Source organism: Schistocerca nitens, chromosome 1 (genome assembly GCF_023898315.1).
Source record: "Schistocerca nitens isolate TAMUIC-IGC-003100 chromosome 1, iqSchNite1.1, whole genome shotgun sequence".
NCBI classification, from domain to species: domain Eukaryota; kingdom Metazoa; phylum Arthropoda; class Insecta; order Orthoptera; family Acrididae; genus Schistocerca; species Schistocerca nitens.
The window spans coordinates 735,613,557-735,621,492 of record NC_064614.1 but is presented as its reverse complement, the minus strand read 5'-3'; positions in this window follow the sequence as shown (position 1 = coordinate 735,621,492).

Genomic DNA, 7,936 nt, shown 5'->3' with positions numbered 1-7,936 from the left:
GCCCAAACTTCCGTGTGTCACACTACCTACATCGCTTTACCACACTTCTCCACATTCATCAGTGTGCACACAATGTGACAGATGGAAGTCTGGGTCGATCCGGGAGGCGTGCGCGGATAATCGAAGTTGTTAAGGCGACCGTCTGCGATAAGCGGGAAATTGAGGTTCGAGTCCCTGTGAGGCACAAATTTCCATATGTCACTAATAGGTAGTACATATATATCTATCCGTCTGGCAGACATGCAAGTAAATTTTATAAGCAGAAGAGACCACAAGACAACAATATCATGCGTCTCGATTCCCTATCGTCAGCTTCTTACTGGTGCAGAAGTACGTACTGTAAGCGTTAAGTGATGAATGTGGGAACTAAGTATAGGGATATGGATAGAGTGAAATATGGAGGAGAGCGCGGACAGCGGAAGTGGTTAAGACGACCGCTAACAATCAGGAGGAAATCCGGGTTCAAGTCCCGGTGACGCAAAAATTGTCATACGTCACTGATAGGTATACATCTGTACCTAACACAACTGATGCCGAGGTGTTCGTATTCAGCGACTTTACTTTGAATTAATTTCGGGAGGGTGTTACTCTGCATTAATGTTTGTTCATTCAGACATGCAAGCAAATGTTTTAAAAAAGTGAGACTGCGCGTCTAGTGCTTCGACGAAAATGTCGCCTCGCATATTCTTCATTGTTGCGGCAGTCAATATGATAGCATAATATATTTATTTCCAGTCTCGGATATCTTTTAGATTTCTAAGAGAAGTTTTCCGGGGCCATTGTCATATCAGCAAAATTCTTCAGCTTATGTGGCCGCATTATTAATGTTTAAAATTCCTCATCTTTTTGGCCACTGTTGCAAATGGCCTTCTTCAGGATATTGAACTGGTTGCTCATTGAGAAAAACTTGTCATTGGTGGAAATGACAAGAATGAAAATAAATAAAGAAAATTCCAATAAAGGGCGTTGAGCACCCCTCCTTCTCGTTCTAAATACCCTATCAGTTTACGAAAACAGTTTCTTCCACTAGTATATAAGAACTTACGTTTTTCTCAGTCAGCAGTCAGCTCAGCACCTGAAAATGGCTATTTGCAATAGTGGCGGAAACGTTGGCTAATTTTACAAATTGACAACGCGACTACGTACCGGGAAGAATTTTTCTGACACTGCAGATTTCTTTGGCTCCCCTTAACGCGAAAATATGGAGCATATTTTAACAACACAGTGTTATGTTGCCCCTTCACTTAAAAAACTGTAGCTTCAAAAGTGCAGGGCTACAACTCAGAGGACGTTCCAGTGTTCACAAAACTGACAATTGCTCGATCCTAGAATGAAAAACTGTCATTTGTATACGAAATAAGCCGACACATTTTATTACTGATAAATTCCATTGGATACCGGTTATCCTGAAGTACCAAGTGTCTCATCGACTTCTTATTCCAGTTTACTCCAGACATGAAGGACTGTCAATAGGATCAAAAATGGTTCAAATGGCTCTGAGCACTATGGGACTAAACATCTGAGGTCATCAGTCCCCTAGCACTTAGAACTACTTAAACCTAACTAACCTAAGGACGACACACACATCCATGCCCGAGGCAGGATTCGAACCTGTGACCGTAGCGGTCGCGCGGTTCCAGACTGAAGCGCCTATAACCGCTCGGCCACTTCGGCCGGCGTCAATAGGATCACCAGTTAGTCAGCTCTCAGTCCTGCTGGTCGCGCCAACGCAGTCCTGGTGCGCAAGCCTCGCCGGACGGAACACGTGGCGGGGATTTCACAGAGGCAGAGGCAACACCCCGGCGAGGCCTGCTCTGGTGGCGCGACACAGCAGTGGACAGCCAGCGGTACCGAGAGGAAGCGGCGACATCATCTTGAACCAGTGCCGGAGGCCACTGTGGGTAGCGGCCGTCGAGTTGCGGGCAGCGCCAGGTACTTGTATCGCACACTGGCCGTACTTCTTTCGGGTCGGCAAGGCTGACCCAAGGAGTCGTCTCGGGAAGCAGTCGCCAGTAAAGGTAGGGAGGAGCGGGAGCGACCATATCGTCTCGTGCTAACACTGGAGGCCGCTGGAGACAGTGGCGGCCCGAGGCTGCTCCTCATACATCAGTGACGCGACAGTGCTGTTACCGATCCGTGACTGCACTGGCAGTGATGCTACAGTGACGCCTATTCACGGTGGTCAGTGTTTCTCCCGGTTTGTGGCAGAGCATTTCAGACGTCAGGATGGCGAAGTTCTCGGACGACGATCTCATGCCGAGTGGCCTGATTTTGGATAAATAACAGGAAAAACAATTGGCAAAACGGAAGTGGGTTCGTCAGGCGCGGAAAAATAGAGCAACAGAAGGGGAATTTGCCACTCTGTACAGTAAATTGACGGACGAGAAAGACAGAAAATTCATTCATCTTACTATCGAACAAGTTGGAAGTTCATCTGAAGAGGCGAAACACACCCCGGCGAAAAGTCGTCACACCAAGAGAACGGCTCGCCGTTTGCTTGAGGTCAGTTAGTAAATAATATAAGTAACCACACTTTGACAGTGTATTGGTAGAAATTAACATTCATCATTATTAACTACGCCTTTTCAGGCTGTTTTAGTTTTATTTCTAGACCATGCCCTCTTAGACAGATTATTTGTGCTGAAACCTAGGTAAAGATTGGTTTCATTACCGCAATCGAGGCTGATAGTTTATTATATATTCTTATATCTTATTGACTTCTGTTGTGTAGTCTTCACTGTTTTCTTCTGTTTCGCGCGATACTGATTCATTACCGCTAGGATCTCCTGTGAAAATTTCCTGCAACACTCGAGGCCCTTCATACTGCAATTTCCAAAGACATTCGTCCAGCTGAAAATGATGTTCTTCAGAAAGTCATCGTGGAATTCAGTTCACACTCGTTCCTCTAGAAGAAAATCCGTTTGAAAACATGCAGCATTAAATTTCAGGTTGCCTGCTATAGAAGAGCATATCACCCCATTTTACGTCGTAGTAGCCAAAAACTTTCTGACACCTATTTTTCGCCACCCTGTAAGAGCCAGAACAAGCATGAAAACAATGGCACATTTACAGGGAGGGATGTAGCAAACCTCAGGAAGATAAACTTTATGTTTTTTGAAGTCTAACGCCGTAAATTCCGAGTAATGTCCATCAAGGACCTTTTTTCTGCAACAGAAGAGCATGCAGACGATTACAGTATCCAAGAAGGAAACTGTATAATGATAAATCAAAACATTATGACCACTGACCACCATGACGTTGGATGCCACCTGGTGGCATTGCGAGCACGTGACGCAGTAACAAAAGTATGTAAGCGTAACAGACACGAAGGGGGGTCCCCTACCGAGGATATGGGCTGCAAATGGGGGAATCCATTGAGATAAGCGACACACGAAGGGGGGTCCCCTACCGAGGATATGGGCTGCAAATGGGGGAATCCATTGAGATAATCGACTTTAACAAAGGGCAGACTATTGTTATTACGCAGAGCCTGTGAACGTGTATCTCAAAAACATTGTAGCTCGTCAAATGTTCACGTGCTGCTATCGTCAGCATCTACAGAAACAGGTAGGACAGTGAAACAACGTAGCACTAGGCGCGAAACGGTTGGACGTCCTCGACTCTTCACAGAACATAGGGTTTTGAGGCCTGTCTGCTCTGGCAGTAGGACAGATGTTGGTCTGTGGGATTTCTACCGAAAGAGCACAAGAGTTTCGAAGCACACCGTTCGTCGTACATTGTTGAACATGGAGCTCCGCAGCAAACCATCCCTAAGCGTTCACATTGACCCAACGATATCTTCATTTACAACTGCGTAGGGCACGGACTATTTGGATTCGACCGTCGATCAACAGAAACGTGTCCACTCTTTGGGTGAATCACATTGCTGCTACACTAGGTCGCTGACCGTCTCCACGAACGCCGTCATCGAGATGGACCGCTGCTCAAAACGTGCAGTGCGCCACAGACGCAGGTTGGTGGGAGTAGTATTATGCTGTGGGAGGCATCCCTTCGTCCTTGATGTCTTTTCCGACGGCGATGTCATCTCTTAGCAGTATAGTTGTCCGTGTCTTGGAGCCAGAACCGTGCAACAGTTGTTTGAGGAGCATTAGAGTGAACTCACGTTGATGTCTCAACGACCGAATTCTTATGGAACACTTTTGCGTCGCTATCGGGCGCCATCACTGCGTAGGCAAATCAGCAACCCATTATTTACGCGAATTACATGAGTTATGCGTAGACATCTAATACCACAGACCTCCAGGAAGCTGCTAATAAACAGTCGGATACGCAGAATAAGCGACTTATTTGGTTCCAAAGACGGTCAAACAAGCTATTAAGGAGATGGTCATAATGTTTTGGCTCATCAGTGTAAGTAACCACACAATATAGTTGTGAAATATTTTCACGGAACAAAATTACGTCGAAAGGTATAATGACTTGCTAAGTCGCCATCTAACCTCACAAAATATCATTCGTTGCAGATGGCAAGCTATAACACAATGTAAAAAGGATCAATCACTTAACGTTGTGTACAATAAAGTAACTATCAAAATACAAACAAAATACATTTTAGGCCTAATTTTTCTTGCAGTACTTATTACTTAAAACACCTGCTCGTGTAGCGTAGCAATCACGCAATCAGGCAGGAAGGTGAGCAAGACCAGGATCGAATCTGTGCAGTAGATGATGACTGTGGGCTGCTACACCAGCCAGCCTGAGTGCGGCTTTAAGGCAGTTTCCCACGCTCGTTTAGGCAAATGCTGGGCTGTTCCGCACTTTCCGCCTCACAAACAGTTAAAATACAATCACACACAGAACAAAGGTTACACAAATTACAGGCAGGTGGCATACACGACTTACCTGCCGTTGGTAATTGACAACTGCGGCGACAGGAAAGGCATCTGGTCACGAAGATAAATTCAATAAATTTCGCCAAAACTTCAGTACAGCACGTGCCATACTAAAAGGTAACAAAGAAAAGAATAATTATTGCGTGAAATTGAATGGGTTAACAGTGTGGGAATCCGGGAGTGGTAGGCGAGTGAGCCCACTGTTAACAGCTTTATGCTGTGTACAACTTTGCACACAACGATAAGGAGAGATGGCCTACAGAGTGGTGCAGCAAGTGTCATCATAGGAAAGCTGGAAAGGACCACAAATGATTAGTGAACAAGTTAACAAACAGTAAATCTACTTAACTTGTATTTCTCCAAGCCTCATTGCAAATAATGCAGCAAGAAGCAGAGCCCAGGTATCACCATGTCAACTAGGAAGAAAATGGCTCTGAGCACTATGGGACTTAACATCTATGGTCATCAGTCCCCTAGAACTTAGAACTACTTAAACCTAACTAACCTAAGGACATCACACAACACCCAGCCATCACGAGGCAGAGAAAATCCCTGACCCCGCCGGGAATCGAACCCGGGAACCCGGGCGTGGGAAGCGAGAACGCTACCGCACGACCACGAGATGCGGGCAACTAGGAAGAGGCTTGCCGAACTGAAACACGAACAATGGCGCCATTGCGAAGATGCTTCAAGTGCAAGTGGGCTGCGTCGTTGCCTCTGGCTGTTCTATAATACGATGGAGGGCAACTGGAGTAGTGGCCTAGCGGGCGCCCATCATTGGGTCCACCAGATACTGCGCGACCGCTGTCGGCGTCACAAGGAATCTTGAAATTCTCTTACCGAGTCTGCGACGCCCATGGGGTGGTATCGATACGTGATACCACACTTTATTTAACAGAAATACTTTATATAGGTCACACATTCGAAAACTGAGCACATTTAATTATTCGATGAAGCAAATGTGAATGATTATGTAACTATCTACAATACATAAAATACAGGGTGATTCAAAAAGAATACCACAACTTTAGGAATTTAAAACTCTGCAACGACAAAAGGCAGAGCTAAGCACTATCTGTCGGCGAATTAAGGGAGCTATAAAGTTTCATTTAGTTGTACATTTGTTCGCTTGAGGCGCTGTCGACTAGGCGTCAGCGTCAGTTGATGCTAAGATGGCGACCGCTCAACAGAAAGCTTTTTGTGTTATTGAGTACAGCAGAAGAGAATCGACGACAGTTGTTCAGCGTGCATTTCGAACGAAGTATGGTGTTAAACCTCCTGATAGGTGGTGTATTAAACGTTGGTATAAACAGTTTACAGAGAATGGGTGTTTGTGCAAAGGGAAAAGTTCTGGACGGCCGAGAACGAGTGATGAAAATGTAGCACGCATCCAGCAAGCATTTGTTCGCAGCCCAGGAAAATCGACTCGCAGAGCTAGCAGAGAGCTGCAAATTCCACAATCAACTGTATGGAGAGTCCTACGAAAAAGGTTAGTTATGAAACCTTATCGTCTGAAATTGGTTCAAGCACTGTCTGCAGCTGATAAGATTAAAAGAATCGATTTCTGTGATTTTATCCTTGCTCAAATGGAAACAGATGAATCTTTCGTTTCAAAGATTGTGTTTAGTGATGAAGCAACTTTCCACACTAACGGGAAAGTCAACCGTCACAATGTCTGTATATGGGGCACTGAGAATCCGCGGGAAACAACTCAGTATGAACATGACTCGCCTAAGGTGAACGTTTTCTGTGCCATTTCAGCCAATAAAGTTTTTGGTCCCTTTTTCTTCGAAGGTGCTACTGTAACTGGACTACAGTATCTGGAGATGTTAGAGAATTGTCTGTTCCCTCAGCTCGAATAAGAAGCACAACAATTCATATTTCAGCAGGATGGAGCGCCACCACATTGGCACTTATCTGTCCGTAACTACCTGAACGTCAACTACCCGAGGCGATGGGTCGGTCGCCAGGCAGCCCGTGACAGAGCACTTCATCACTGGCCTCCAAGAAGCCCTGATCTTACCCCCTGCGATTTTTTCTTATGGGGGTATGTTAAGGATATGGTGTTTCGGCCATCTCTCCCAGCCACCATTGATGATTTGAAACGAGAAATAACAGCAGCTATCCAAACTGTTACGCCTGATATGCTACAGAGAGTGTGGAACGAGTTGGAGTATCGGGTTGATATTGCTCGTGTGTCTGGAGGGGGCCATATTGAACATCTCTGAACTTGTTTTTGAGTGAAAAAAAACCTTTTTAAATACTCTTTGTAATGATGTATAACAGAAGGTTATATTATGTTTCTTTCATTAAATACACATTTTTAAAGTTGTGGTATTCTTTTTGAATCACCCTGTACTTTTGATATAAAAAAGGCGCCAATAAAAAGTTCTGATACTGTAACATCCAACAAATTATTTAAAAGGGCACGAATAATTGGATCATCAATCACTATTAACAAAATACTTTACAGGCGACAGTAATAAGATAGTTTAGCACAAAAATCTTTAAAGCAGCAAAGACCACGTTAAATAATGTAATACCAAAATTTATTTTACAGGCACCAATAATTAGAACAAACGCAGTACCGTTCCATGGATTTACACTTAATACATACAAATTGCAACCAAGATTCTGTGCCCATGAAGAACGCTAAAACGTCGCTTTAAAACGTTGCCCAGACGGTGGCATTTACGCTCGACATCGGTCGCAACAGGTCATCCCACTAATTTTACACAAATAGAATAAAACAATTAAGTTTTAGAGCTCTAAAAAAGAAAAAAAATGTTACCACACATACAATAGCATCCTAAATGAATTACACATTTATTATCTTTCCTTTAACTTACAAAATGAATGAATTTAGCAAATGAATAATTAGTTACTAGACGGTTCCTTTGCCGAACAGCATCAGCTCAGGCGGTTAAAGATCAAGCAGTTTATGACAGAATGCCGTCCAGTTGCCATAACAGTTAAAAACGAAATCAAATCACCAAAAACACAGTCAAGTTACCGCTGACACTCCCACTGGAATTTTCAGTAAAAGGAACACGTAAATGAATAGGCAGTTGCACTCCCACAAT